Source organism: Somniosus microcephalus, chromosome 5, assembly GCF_052327205.1.
Source record: "Somniosus microcephalus isolate GS21.2 chromosome 5, FLI_Smic_1.0, whole genome shotgun sequence".
Lineage (NCBI taxonomy): Eukaryota > Metazoa > Chordata > Chondrichthyes > Squaliformes > Somniosidae > Somniosus > Somniosus microcephalus.
The window spans coordinates 168,723,699-168,738,555 of NC_140991.1; the positions used below are offsets into that span (position 1 = coordinate 168,723,699).

The following is a 14,857-nucleotide window of genomic DNA, read 5'->3' on the forward strand; positions in this document are numbered from 1 at the left end:
CAGGTCACCGAAGCGTAGGATTGGTCAATCGTCCAGTCACTCAACCGTAGGAGGGCCCGCCCGCACGCGCCAGGAACCCACCGTACGATTAGCGTCGAGGTCGACCAATGAGCGGATAATGAGCAGAATGTTGAACGTTTTTTGGATACCGCGGGCGCAAATTTGTCAGGCCGAAACGTTAATACGCTTAGGACGGTTCTGGAATCGTCCGCTTTCTTTCGATGTAACACACGTGTAGGTACGCTCTAACTTGAGTTTATTCAATACAGACAGACAGACGAAATGACAGACAGACAGAAGTATCCTTTTATATATAGATACTAGCTGGGGAGCCCCGCGTTGCGAGGGCAATTTTGGGGCGCTTGGTCTCCCTGCCCCTGTGTGTCCCCACTCTCCCGGTCATGTCCTCTCCCTCCCTCCCCTGTCTCCCTCCCCTCTCCCCTCCGTCCCCTCCCCCTGCCTAGCGCCTGAGGTCCGGAGCCGAGGTCCCCTGCGTATCGTGCGGCTGATGGACGGCCGCTGTGGGCGGGCGGGCGGCGCATGCGCGGTCAGTGCGGGCGGCGCGAGCCCCCCGCGATTTCCCGAGGCTCTCTACCCCCCCCCTATTAAATTGTTATTTAATTCCCTAACACATCATTAAAATATTTACCTTATTTCCCTAACACACAGAAAGTGTGGGGGAAAAAAAGTGAAACATCAAGATGGCGGCCACTCACCTCGGTTCAGAAGGATAAGGCCCGCCCACACACGCACCGATTGGTCGACCGGTCAGGTCACCGAAGCGTAGGATTGGTCAATCGTCGAGTCACTCGACACTCAACTGTAGGAAGGAACCCGCCATCCGATTGGTGGACCTCGACGTCACACGGTCGCTAATGAGATGCTAATGAGCGGAACGCTGAACGTTTTTGGGATACCACAGGCGGGATTTTTGTCCGGCCGAAACGTAAATACGCTTATGACCGGTCCGGAATCGCAAGCTTTCTTTTGAGGCGGCGCGCGCGTCGGTACACTCTGTAACTTTCAAACATATATAGAAAACAGACAGACAGACAGGCCGCTTATATATATATATAGATAGATAGATATATCTTTGGAAATATCGTAGCACCATATGAAACATCATGAGGAATGGCAGTATGCTCAGAAATAGAATGGATGAAGTTATGATTCATAATATTAACTATCTTATGCTCATCCACTGTATCAAGCTTGTTTTCATCTAATAGTTTTTATCTTTTTAGTCTACATTCTTACTGTTAAATATCTGAAAAAAATTGTTAGTTACATTTTGCATCTGTGCATATGCGTTTCTCTTCCTCCTCCCCCCCCACCCCCCCTTGCCCATCTGACCATCCTTTTAATGTTTGTGAATGTTCCTACATACATCTTAGTTAACCCCCTCTTCTTTCTCCCCCAAGAGTTGGAGAGGTCAGTCTTCCTTCTTGCACTTCTGATTGCTTTGTTCATCCATTTAAGGTCATACTTGTTTAGTTTAGAGTTGCTGATCCTTAGTATGTATTTTTCCTGCATGCTCACCATTACGCCTTTTGAAAGTGTTGAAAAACCACTGTCACCCTCCCCAATCAATCAATTTGCTTACGCTACTCCCTCATCTCTTTGAAGTTAGCCCTTTTAAAATATTGTAGGAATGGCTAGATTCCTAACTAAAGGACTGAGGTCGAGTCAGTCTATCAAACAAACGATGTTTAATACTAATCAACAGAGTTTAAAACGAAAACACAGGAGAACTACATTACAGGTCTGTACTCTTTGCTGGCTCCACGAGGACTGACTGACTAGGGCGGCTCCCCAGCCGGACGTCATCACGTTTTCCCGCCGCTGGAGGATCACGTGATCAACGTGATAACGTCATCGCGTTTGGTCTCATTCTTAAAGGGACCGCGCTATGTACATGCAATATGAACAAAGATACAGATTCATTCTGTAGCTAATAATTTGTTAAAGATAATTATGTACATTAGATCAGAGTCCCCCTGGTGGCTCCACCACATGCGGCCCCCAGAATTGTCTTTAACAGTAAAAGTCAATCGACTAGGAGGTCTGACAAGCCTGTCAGAGCGACTCCTGTATTCTTGGAGTGGACGTTGTTGAACAGCGGGCGGGCTGGCGGACGGAAGCCTTCGGTCTGGCGTGGATGCAGCGGGAAGTCGACCACGTTGTGGTGGCTGCGCAGTCTCCACTGGCCGGTCGATGTCCAGGTGTGCCGGTTTGAGACGGTCAATGGATATGTGGTCGGGTTTACCACCAATGTCTACAGAGAAACTCTTGTCGCCTGTCTCCAGTACGCGAAAAGGGCCTTGAGCGGATCCCTATGAGCATCATGACGAATGAATACAAATTCAGCATTCTTTAGCTCCGCTGGTACGTGTGAAGATGGAAGGCTGTGATGCGAAGTTGGGATAGGCACAAAACCCTGGCTGTTTCCCGGTGGCTGCAGAGTTGTTCGGCTGCGGACCACGGCTCAGTTGGAAGCGGCAGGAAATCTCCCGGTACGCGGAGTGGCTGGCCGTAGACGAGCTCCATGGCGGACGATTGCAGGTCCTCTTTGGGTGCCGTGCGCAGACCCAACATGACCCACGGAAGCTTGTCCACCCATCCGGCGCCTTGGAGGCTGGCCCTCAGCGATGCCTTTAACGATCTGTGGAAACGTTCGCACAAATAGTTTGCTTGCGGGTGATAGGCCGTGGTGCGGTGAAGCTTGGTGCCAAGACCCTGGGCCACAGCGTTCCAGAGCTCGGAAGAGCACTGTGGACCGCAGTCTGAAGAAATGTCTGCCGGAACGCCGAAACGTGCGACCCACGAGGAGAAGAATGCTCTGGCAACATCGGCGGACGTAGTAGACGCCAGAGGAACTGCCTCTGGCCATCTAGTAGTACGATCGACCATGGTGAGGTTGTGTGAACCCTTGCGACGAGGTCCACGTTGACATGGTCGAATCGACGTTCTGGTACTACGAACGTGGCTTTAACGTGACGTTGCAGCTTAGACGTTTGACAGACGACGCAGGTGTTAGCCCAGTCGCGGATATCCTTACGCATTCCTCTCCAGACGAACTTAGCCGACATTAATTTTTGAGATGCCTTCACGCCAGGATGCGAAAGCCCATGTATGGCGTCGAAAACTTTGCGGCGCCAGGAACGATCGGGCGGGGATCTCCCATGGAGACATCGCAGAGTAACGAGGTGCCTGCAGCGTGGAATTGCACATCGGTCGGTTGGAGGCTAGAGGTGTCGGTACGATATGCCTGTGTTTCAGGGTCGGATGCCTGATCGGTAGCCATGAGGGCATAATCGATGCCCAGCTGGACCGCCCGTACGGTCGCGCGAGAAAGGCAATCAGCTACCAAGTTGTCCTTGCCAGCTACGTGTTGGACGTCTGTCGTGAATTCTGAAATGAAAGTTAGCTGTCGCTGCTGTCGAGCCAACCACGGTTCGGGGGTCTTGGCCATGGCGAAGGTCAGTGGTTTGTGATCTACATACGCAGTGGAGACGTCCTTCTAACAAAAAACGGAAATGGCGGATAGCCAGGAACAGCGCCAGCAACTCCCGGTCGAAAGTGCTGTATTTGCGTTCGTTGCGCCGGAGTTGGCGGCTGAAAAATGCCAGTGGTTGCCACGTCCTGTTGACCCACTGTTCCTGCACAGCGCCTATGGCATAGTTGGAAGCGTCGATGGTAAGGGCGATGGTGGCACCTGGCAGAGGGTGCGCCAACATAATTGCATTGGCTAGGGCGGTTTTTGTGTTGTCGAAAGCGTTGCCCATTTCGACCATCCAGGCTATTGTATCCTTTCCGGCCTTGCCTTTGAGGGCCTCGTAGAGGGGCTGCAGGAGTCGTGCTGCCTTGGGCACAAAGCGGTGGTAGAAATTCACCATGCCCAGGAATTCTTGAAGAGCCTTGGTGGACTGTGGCCATGGGAATGCCGTAATTGCTTCGACCTTTGACTGCAGCGGAATTGCGCCCTCCGAAGTAATGCGGTGGCCCAGGAAGTCAATCTGTTGTAGGCCGAACTGACGCTTGGCCGGGTTGATTGAGGCCATGTTGGCTGAGGCGCCGAAAGAGAGTGTGGAGATGGCAGACGTGTTCCTCTTTGGTACAGCTGGCTATCAGGATGTCGTCAAGGTAGACAAATTTAAAAAATCCCGCAGGACCGAGTCCATTAGTCGTTGAAAAGCCTGTGCGGCGTTCTTGAGCCCAAAAGGCATCCGTAGAAACTCGAACAGTCCAAAGGGAGTGATGACAGCCATTTTCTGGACGTCCTGCGGGTGTACGGGAACTTGGTGGTAGCCACGGACGAGGTCGACCTTGGAGAAGTTTCCCGCCAAATGGGCGGAGAAATCCTGTATATGCGGGATCGGGTACCGATCGGGAGTAGTGGCGTCATTAAGGCATCGATAGTCCCCGCATGGCCGCCAGCCACCGCCGGGCTTCAGGACGATGTGGAGAGGCGAGGACCAGGGACTATTCCACCGGCGAATAATCCCCAGCCGTTCCATCATGGCAAACTCTGCCTTCGCAGCCGCGAGCTTGCCGAGCTCGCGCGTAAACCGGAGAGCCAGTCGTAGTAATGTGGTGTTCGACACCATGCTTAGTGGCCGAGGAGGAGAAAGTTGGCTTGGTCAGCTCCGGGAATTCACCTAATAGGCGAGTGAACTCGTCCGGCGAGGACAACGCGCAGGAGACAGTGTGCGACGTTGCGGAACTGCGGAAACAAGGGATGGAGTGGAAGGTGGCCGCGTTGACCAATCGACAATTTCTTACATCCACCAAGAAGCTGTTGGCGCATAAGAAATCCGCGCCGAGGATGGCTTGCGAAACCTTGGCTGTAATAAATTCCCACTGAAACCGTTGCCCTCCGAAGCACACCTGGACCCGCCGTTTGCCAAAGGAACGAATGGCCCCGCCATTAGCTGCCACGAGGGAGAGGCCGTGCATCCCAGACTGAATATCGAGTGCTGAGGCAGGAAGGATGCTACACTGCACCCCGGTGTCGCATAAAAAGCGCCGGCCTGAGAGGGAATCTGTAATGTAGAGGAGCTTCCCGGTATTCCCAATCGCCATCGCGGCACGTCCCTCAGACTCGGTCCTCTTTTTCTGGAGTTGCTGCTGGTGTTGATGTCGGTTTTTTTTAGGCGCGAAACTGCAGGGAGGGCGGCAGCCTCTGGCTTTCGCGCCGAAACGGGTGTGGTAAAAACACAAGCCGGGGGATGGAGGCGTCGGGGCAGCGTTCGCGGGGGAGGGGTGCCTCGTGGCGGCGCAGGATTGCTGCGTGACCGCATAAATTGTATCTGCTGCTGCAGCAAGTGCTGCGCAATCTGTGGCTTCCGATCTGGCGAGGGCAGCCTGAACCTGCTCGGGTAGTTGACTCAGGAATAACTACCGAAAGAGGAAACATTGTGGTTCTGAGCCAAGGAGCGTGAGCATCTGGCTCATTAACTCGGATGGCTTGGAATCGCCAAGCCCGGGCAAAGCGAGTAGCCGACGAGCACGCTTCGCCTTAGTGAGCCCGAAGACCTGTATTAACCGCGCTTTAAGAGTATTGTACTTGCTGTCAACCGGGGGGTTTTCGAGCAGGCTGATGATCCGTGAGGCCGTGGAGCTGTCGAGTGCGGAGACCACGTAAAAGGTAACGGGTCTGATCCGCAACGATGTTTCGGAGATCGAATTGTGCTTCTGCTCGGATGAACCAGGAGGCCGCCAGTTGTTCCTAAAACTGTGGGAGCTTCAAAGCCACGGAGTTCGCTTCCATGTTTCGTCTCGCTTCGCTTCTTCCGCGAAAATTGTTCACGAAAATTCGGGGTCACCACTGTAGGAATGGCTAGATTCCTAACTAAAGGACTGAGGTCGAGTCAGTCTATCAAACAAACAATGTTTAATACTAATCAACAGAGTTTAAAACAAAAACACAGGAGAACTACATTACATGTCTGTACTCTTTGCTGGCTCCACGAGGACTGACTAGGGCGGCTCCCCAGCCTGACGTCATCACGTTTTCCTGCCGCTGGAGGATCACGTGATCACGTCATCGCGTTTGGTCTCATTCTTAAAGGGACCGCGCTATGTACATGCAATGATATGAACAAAGATACAGATTCATTCTGTAGCTAATAATTTGTTAAATATAATTATTTACATTTAGATCAGAGTCCCCCTGGTGGCTCCGCCACAATATTATATATACCTAGCTTCCAGTCCTCAATGCTTCTAGGATATGCCTTCATTATGTACTAGAAGCAAATTACATGTTTGTAGATTTGACCAACTATTTTTAGATATGTCCCAGTCTTTTATGCCTTCAAACACTGGATTTTAATTTTGCAAATTTATCCAAAAAGCATATGCCAAATATTGGAATGAGTGAAGGGATTTGAAGAAAAATTTAAAATACCATCACTTAAAAAATGCAGAGCAGAAATATTCACTTTGAACACTTTATAACCTTAAGAGGAATAAAAAGTTCCAATTTTGTAAGCTGCCCTGAATGCATCAGTCACGTCCCTTGCCTCACGAGTACAGTTGGGGAAGAATTGAAAATCACTACTAAATACAACACCTTGGAAAAAAAGATTCTTGTTGTATAAATTACAATGAACATTAGATAGTCTTTTCATATATTTCCTATGCTGGTGCAATACACGACAATAAAAATCCAAGATTAAAGTTGTACAATACACTTAATTACCTCAAGTATCTCCCATTGCTGCCATCACCACCTGTAACCTCATGCAATTTCACCCTCGTTACACTAGTCAAAATGCTCTCAAGACAATATAAGTTTTAAAAAAGACAATCGTAAAAAAAAAAAAATATACCTACAGGTACAGTTAAACAGTTCAAGTGGGCTTATTTGAAAATATCTATCCACTTCTCTTTTAAAAGCCATTATGGCCAAATAACCCTCTTACTAACTTCTCCCTTTGTTCTTTTGATTACCTTAAAATTTACACCCTCTAGTCACTGACTCAATGACCAGTGGAAATAGATTTTCCTAATTTACCTTCTCAAAACCCTTCATAATTTTGAATATCTCAATCACATCTTTTTAGCTTCTCCGTTCTAGTGAAAATAGCTCAATTTTGTATCTTTCCTCCATAACTGAAGCCTCTCATCCCAGTACCATTTGATGAAATCCCCTCTATACTCTCTCCATGGCCTTGACATCCTTCCTACAATATGGTGCCCAAAAGTGGACAATATTTTAAGTGTGGTCTAACTAAATTGGTATGTGTTTAGCATTACCTTTGTTTTTGTACCCTTACGCCCCTATTTATAAAACCTAGGATACCATATGCTGTTTAAATAAAACATAGCACGTCAACCTTCCCTCCCACTTCTAAAGATTTGTGCAACTGAACCCTCAAGACTCTGCTCTTTTATTCCTTTTAAGGTTTTACCATTTAATGACACCTTATCAAACACTTTTGAATCCATATACACAACATCCACTGCATTCCCTTTATCAATACACTCTTACTTCCTCAAAGAGCTCCACTTAATGTGTCAACACAACTTGCATTTTGCATATTTGTGTGGGCTGTTCATAATTAGCCCAATAGCAAAATACTGCGGATGCTGGAAATCTGAAACAACAGAAAATGCTGGAAACACTCAGCAGGTCAGATAGCATCGAGGAGAGAGAAACAGAGTAAACGTTTCGGGTCAAGGACCCTTCATCAGAACTGGAAACAGTTAGAGAAGTGAGATTTTTAATCAGAAGCGGCATGGACCAGGGTGTCGCGGAGGGAGCAGTCCCCTTTCAGCATTCCGTAGGGACTGCTCCCTCCGCGACACCCTAGTCCACTCCTCTATCACCCCCAACACCCCTTCCCTGGCACTTTCCTGTGCAAGCGCAGGAGATGCAACACCTGCCCTTTTACCTCCTCCCTTCCCACTGTCTAGGGCCCCAAACACTCCTTCCAGGTACAACAGCGATTTACTTGTACTTCTTGCAATTTAGTATACTGTATTCGCTGCTCACGATGCGGTCTCCTCTACATTGGGGAGACCAAATGCAGATTGGGTGACTGCTTTGCGGAACACCTCCATTCAGTCCATAAGCGTGACCCCAAACTTCCAGTCGCCTGTCACTTTAATTCGCCGCTCTAATCTCTCTGTCCTCGGCCACTAACACTGTTCCAACTAAGCTCAACGTAAGCTCGAGGAACAGCAGCTCATCTTTCGATTAGGTACTTTACAGCCTTCTGGACTCAACATCGAGTTCAACAATTTCAGACTATAACCTCAGCCCCTATATATTTTTTTTTTTTTTTTTTTTTTTTTTTAAATTTCCCCCCCCCTTTTTTCTCACATGGTAGCCGTTGATGATTCTGCCATCGCCATTCACGCCTCATCTAGAGTCATCTTGGTTTCTTAAATTGTCCCATTACCTCTCTTTTTGCCTTGCACCATCATCTTTTGTCAATCAATCTCACCTGCCTTCTAGCCTATTACAGACCTTCTCTTTGTTCTTTCCTCACCTCCTCCCTGCCCCAGCTTAAAAATCTCTTCTCTAACCTTTTCCAGTTCTGATGAAGGGTCCTCAACCCAAAACGTCAACTCTTTCTCTCCTCGATGCTGCCTGAACTGCTGAGTGTTTCCAGCATTTTGTGTTATTTCATAATTAGCCCATATCTTTAGAATATTAATTTTATCCTGTATTACTTACTGTTAGGTTGACTGGCCTATGCTTTCCTGGTTTATCCATTTATTTTTTCCTTCAGCAGAAGTGTTACAATGGCAACGCTTCAATCCTCTGGCACAATTCCCATATCCAAGGATGTTGGATAGCTTGTGGTCAGAGCATCCTCTATGACTTTCCCCAGCTGTCTAAGATACATACCATCAGGGGAAGATGCTTTTTCTACTTCGGAGTTTCACCAACTTTTTCAGCACCAATTCATTGGCCCGCAATTTGCAGTCTGCAGCGAAGTAAAGGTGTTAGCTGCTGGCCCCAAAAGTACGCGTCGCACAAGGATCTCACGATCCTGGTGTCGAGAACTTCGGGTTTTCCAACCTTCAATTCAAAATCAACGGAAGTTAGTGTGAATCCCCTCGTGCGAACTGCTGTGACAGCAACAGGCTGAATAAGCAGCCAATCAAAACGCAGAATTCTCAAACAAGGAAGTGAGTAAGCTCTTAAAATTCTAACTTTTTAAAAATGGATTGGGGCTCTCATGGGGAAGAGGCAAACCTGAAATAAAGATGGACAAACTAAAGTTCCTTAAAAATTTTAATTTTTTATTAAAATGGACAAATTTTACACTGCACAAAATTTAAATTAGTTTTCCAATTGTTTAGCAGTAAGAATGTTGTCAAAACCCCAGTTACACTTAATCCCTTTGGGTCTAACTTTTAGTGGGGAATTTAACAGCGTACGTACTGCGGAAGAGCCAAAGTTTGTCAGTTTCAATGATTTGGCCGATTACACAGATTGCCGGCTCTGTGGTTGGTTTGGGGGGGGGGGGGGGGGGGGGGGCACACAGTGCAGCCTGTTTCGTAGCTGTCAATGACTGACCGTAACTTTGGGATTTTGCAGAATCCCGAAGTTGCGTGCAGTCAGTTTCAAAGGTGGAATGACGGTGAACGCTGACAGTTCGTGGTCATCCTGACCGCAAATTTTGAGCCCTTTTCTATAGTTATCCAATTTAACCACATCTTCCTCTTTTACCCTTTCATTCCCACTATCACACTATTCTGCAAAAACCAAGGAAAAGTACTCATTTAACTTCTCAGTCATTCCTTCATCCTCCATGAGAAGATTTACCTCGTCTCCAATGTTCCAAACTGCGTGACCGCCCGTCGGTCTGGAAGTCCCGCGGAGACCGCTCGTCGGTCTGGAAGTCCCGCGGAGACCGCTCACCGGCTTTTCAAAAGGAAGACATGCACGAAAATTTGAATGGGCCGCGCAGCCAGTTAAAGGGCCCGCACACAAAAAAAGATTAGAGGGAATATTGCTCGTCTCCAATTGCCACTAACTATTTTTACTTTTTATGGCTTTATAAGATCTTTCACTAATACCATTTATGTTACCTGCAAGTCTTTTTTATTCCTGTTAGCCTTTATAATCCATTTCCTTCAATTCTATTTTCTACTAAATTTAGTAACTTCTCCCTGTTCCTATTACTTCTTCAAAACCTTTTGAACCCGCTCCTTTATATCCCTTATCCTGGCACCTAGGAGGAAATGACTCTGTTGCTATTCTAACTATAGAATCCCCTGTAACTACTGTATTTCTGCACTTCATTCTCCGACACCACCCCCATTACTACTTGCTCCATGGTGCCACGGCTTTGCTCACAGTTGGTTACCCTCCTAGAGCTGCCATCGTCACAGATATTTTGGTACTGAACTCTGTTTGTCAACTGAATACCGAGGACATCCCTGCGCTGCCTCCTATCTATTGGGATAGATGGTCATCCACTTTCTTCCTCTGCTTTGTAATTTTTCTCTAGCTATGGAGTGACAGCACTCCAGGAGCTCAATTCAGGCCTCCTTGCATCACTGCTTCCACTTTCAATTGCAGGGCCTTTAACCATTTCTATTCACACTCCAGCATTCTACTTGGGCCTCGACATTGGTACTATTTTTTCCTCCTTCAAACCCTAACATTTTAATCTGGCTTTCAGTCACCTCCCGAGCGGAGTTTCCAGAAACACCGAGACATCATGCAAGGTCTACAAAAAATATAGATTGGAACTGTCCTACCTTAACAAATTGACAACGCTTAAAAACAAAATAGTTTCAAGCCAATTACATTCAGTACCAAACTCCAGTTCAGGCCAAACTTGTGACTGCTCAGTTGCTTTCTCACCCCACTGGTCTCTCAACTCTACCTTTCACTTGTACAATCTAATTATACCTTTTCAAACCAGCCAAACCAGGGATCCAGACCCACCATCTCAGTGTCAAACTCAGTTCGCTGAGTAAAAACTCACTTGGTCAACATCTCTACAAAAAAACGTATTGCAAAGGAAGGAGCACTTGAAATACTTAGAGATCACACAGGTTTATAAAAAATAATTATTTCCAGGAAGCAAGTGCAATCGTTTATTTTTAAATATAAAATGGAATAGATGTCAAATTTAAGCAGACACTAGAATATTGATAAATCTGTGATCTGTATCATTCAACATCCTTCACTGAACACATTAAATATATTCCATGTAGTTGCATGATGCCTAAATATGGAAGACTATGAATAATCTATCGTGTATTCAACTCTTAATTAAATCAGGGTTAAAAACCATAATGCTCCCTTCTGCCTACAGATGTAGTTTCGCCAATTTACAAAATCTGTTGTTTCTATATGCAGCTTAAATATTCTCTCCTGTCGCAGATAATACATCTTACATTCAACCAACATGCGCTTGGTCTGCAAGACTTGAATATGTCAACTTTGAATTTTAAAATAATCCATATTTCAATACGTGGCGTATTTTATTCTCGGTTCACAAGTACCTTCCTCTATTTTTAAAAAATTGTGTTTCTTTCTGAATAAAATCAAGTACCTGTAGTAATAATGGACTCATCCTTTCTGTATAAAAGAGGACACGACAGTGATCGGCTAAGTAGGAGCTAATCAAAGTCAGTATGGATTTCTGAAGAGTAGGTCATGTCGATCTAATCTAGTTTAATTTTTTGAGGCGGTCACTAGCTTGGTGGGTGAGGCAGTTGTCTATATGGAATTCCAGAAGGCATTCGATAAGGCTCCGCGGAAGAGCTTAACAAAAATCAAAGCACATGGAATTGGAGGCAACCTTGTGACATGGGTCAGCAATTGGTTGGGAGGTAGGAGACAGAGTAGGGATAAAGGGTTTGTTCTTGGATTGGTGGGAACTGTCTAGTGGGGCATCAGCTTTTCACCATATGTATATTAATTACTTTGATTAAGAACTAGAGAGAGTTGTATATCAAAGTTTGCAGGTGACACCAAGTTACCCCCTACTTCTCAGCGACATGCTGCCCCAAATTATGTGGAGTATGAACATTCTAGAGGGTTTAGCTAACATATCTCTAATCCAGTCTTACCTCAATTCAGATCAGCTAAAACAGAGTACTCATCACATCTACCTTGTACCATATATTGGCTCAGAAATAGGGTCACATTGCTGTACGTACGATTGCTCATCTCAGTCAACTGCATGGCACCAGAGTTATTCTGCTTTAAAATGGAACATGTAGCAATAAACAAAGTATTAATCAGGGGTTAAAAAGTTTAGGTATAAAAGTCCTGCAAGTGAGCAAGCAATTGAAACACTAGATATCCTTTCAAAATCACTTCAGCATTCTAGTAACAGACACAATTTTACTGGTTTTACAACTAAAAATATTGTATGCAAGCAGTATTTTGAATAAAAATAGCCTAACAAGACTCTGCTATCTCTATGCATATCACAATAGGTGCCCAAGGCATAAATGCAAGCCCTGTAGAAGATCCCCACTAGATAACAAAAAAAATGTGCAAACATGCTGTGATACACAGTGGCAAAACAAAAGTTACAGTTGTGTGTGCAGACTGCACACTATCAGATTAGTGGTTAAAATTAAACTGTTATCAGGATTGATCTTATGATTTGTACAGTACTATGTAATATGACAGACACATGAAAGTCAGGCCTATATATATTTAATGGAATGTTTTAACCTTCATTATCAAAACTCCTTGAAAACTGTATCAACATTAATTACAATAGCAGTGGCACATTTCATTTTTAATTACCATATTGAATAACTTCAGCTCCGAGTTAAGGAGCTGGAGTCCGAGCTGCAGACATTGCGAGACATCAGGGAGGGAGAAAGTTACCTGGACCTTTCGCTCCAGGAGGAGAGAAATCTAGAATGTTAAAGAGAAAAGATAAGGAAGCAGTGCAGGAAAGTGATTGGGGCAAGGATAACCAGATAGTGTCAGGGAGGGACAGAGCGTACAAACAAAGGAGTGCACGAACAAAGAGAGCCCGGGTAAGAGAAAAATGGTAATAAGACAAATAGGGCCATAGTACAAAAAAATGTTAAGATATCTAAAAATGTTAAAAAGACAAATCTAAAGGCACTGTATCTGAATGCACGAAGCATCCGTAATAAGGTAGACGAATTAACAGCGTAAATAGATGTAAACAGGAGATATAATTGCGATTATGGTGACATGGCTGCAGGGTGAGCAAGGCTGGGAGCTGAATATCCAAGGATTTTCGATATTTAAGAAGGACAGGCAAAAAGGAAAAGGAGGTGGGGTGGTGTTGCTAGTCAAGGATGAAAATCAGAGCAATAGTGAGAAAGGATATTGGCTCAGAAAATCAAGATGTAGAATCAGTCTGGGTGGAGCTAAGATGCACCATGGGGCAGAAAACATTGGTGGGAGTTGTCTATAGGCCTCCAAACAGTAGGGGATGGCATCAAACAGGAAATTAGAGATGCATGTAACATGGGTACTTTAATCTACATATAGACTGGCCAAACCAGATTAGCAATAATACCATGGAGGATGAATTCCTGGAATATGTACGAGATGGTTTTTTAGACCAGTACATTGAGGAGCCAACTAGGGAACAGACTATCCTAGGGGTATTGTGCAATGAGAAGGGGTCAATTAATAATCTTGTGTGGGGTCCTTTAGGGAAGAGTGACCATAACATGACAGAATTCTTCATTAAGATGGAAAGTGAAGAAGTCCAATCCAAAACTAGGGTCCTAAATTTAAACAAAGGAAATTACAAAGGTATGATAGATTGGGAAGCTTCCTTAAAAGGCATGATGGCGGAGAGAGAGAGAGAGATTTCAAGAATGCATTGCAGGTAACAGAAAGTAATCATATTTCATAGAAAGAAATATACAAGAGGAAATGGAAAACTGATGTGACAACTGAAGTAATGCAAGATATAAAGGGGAAATGAACAACATGGATGTTTAACATAGAAAATGTCACAAGGCACGTTAAAGGGGAAAAATAAGTTTGCAGATGCAGAATATAAATCTAGATGTAGATCAGAAAACAAAAGTAAGAAAATAAACTAGTCAGGAGAACCAAAATATAGAACGCATGGAAATATTAACATATAAAAACCAAATGGTCAGGGAAGAGGTAGGAATCTGATAAGATTTCCTAAATGATTTACATCAGTGCTCAGAGTTCTACCTTCCCAATAAGGAGGTATCATTTCCTGAGACAGAAGTGTTTGTTATCTCACTATTTATAATTATTGACACGCTGATAACACTAAACAAGGCCAAGGACTCCAGCCAAGATTTAGATGGACTACACATTAAAGTACATAAAGGAAATGGGAAAACAAACTATACACACAGTAGCAGCACATTTCAATAAATTAATGGAATGTCTACATAATCCACAGGTTTTCAAACTGTGGGGCACATCAGATTTCTGTCAATCTGAGACCAGGCATCAACAAAAAAATCTAATAATTTCACAAACTGGCTATTATGTAAAATTCTGAAACAAAATAAGGAAGAATCTGGACAGAACCTACAAAAAAATTATGCAAGCAAGGCTAGACAAAACAGTCAAGTGTCCTATTAAAGGAGGAACTGAAAGCAAATGTGATCATGCAGAAAACAAATCTATTTTGTTAATAAAAAACAAGGAAATCCAGTCGCTCACCATACAAGAAATCAATTCTTGGTGCTTTTGCACTTACTATTGTTAAATTCACATGCAACGATGGAATAAGTTCAATAACTTGCTTGTTAGTTTGCAGAGAATGATGCTTAACAACAAAAACTTGCATTTATATAGCTCCTTTAATGTAGCAAAACATCCCAAGGCACCCCACATGAGCGTTTTACTGACAATTGAACACCGAGCCACATGGGAGATATTAGG

General features: G+C 44.9%; 1 protein-coding gene across 15 annotated transcripts in view; it reads right to left on the minus strand.

The window, feature by feature from the left end:
• The window catches only part of snx13 (sorting nexin 13), a 310,603-nt gene that overhangs the window by 205,221 nt on the left and 90,525 nt on the right, over nt 1-14,857 (minus strand). For 4 of the 15 annotated variants that reach the window (XM_085988422.1, XM_085988428.1, XM_085988429.1 and 1 more), the window contains exons 2-3: nt 12,740-12,853; nt 12,049-12,181 (exon numbers count right to left, since the gene is read on the minus strand). The exons of 7 other annotated variants lie outside the window; for them this stretch is intronic. The gene's annotated coding sequence lies outside the window, so the exon portion shown is untranslated. Of the gene's footprint in view, nt 1-9,784; nt 9,884-12,048; nt 12,182-12,739; nt 12,854-14,857 lie in introns of those variants that run through there. 4 more of the 15 variants (XM_085988423.1, XM_085988425.1, XM_085988426.1 and 1 more) reach the window with 4 other exon arrangements.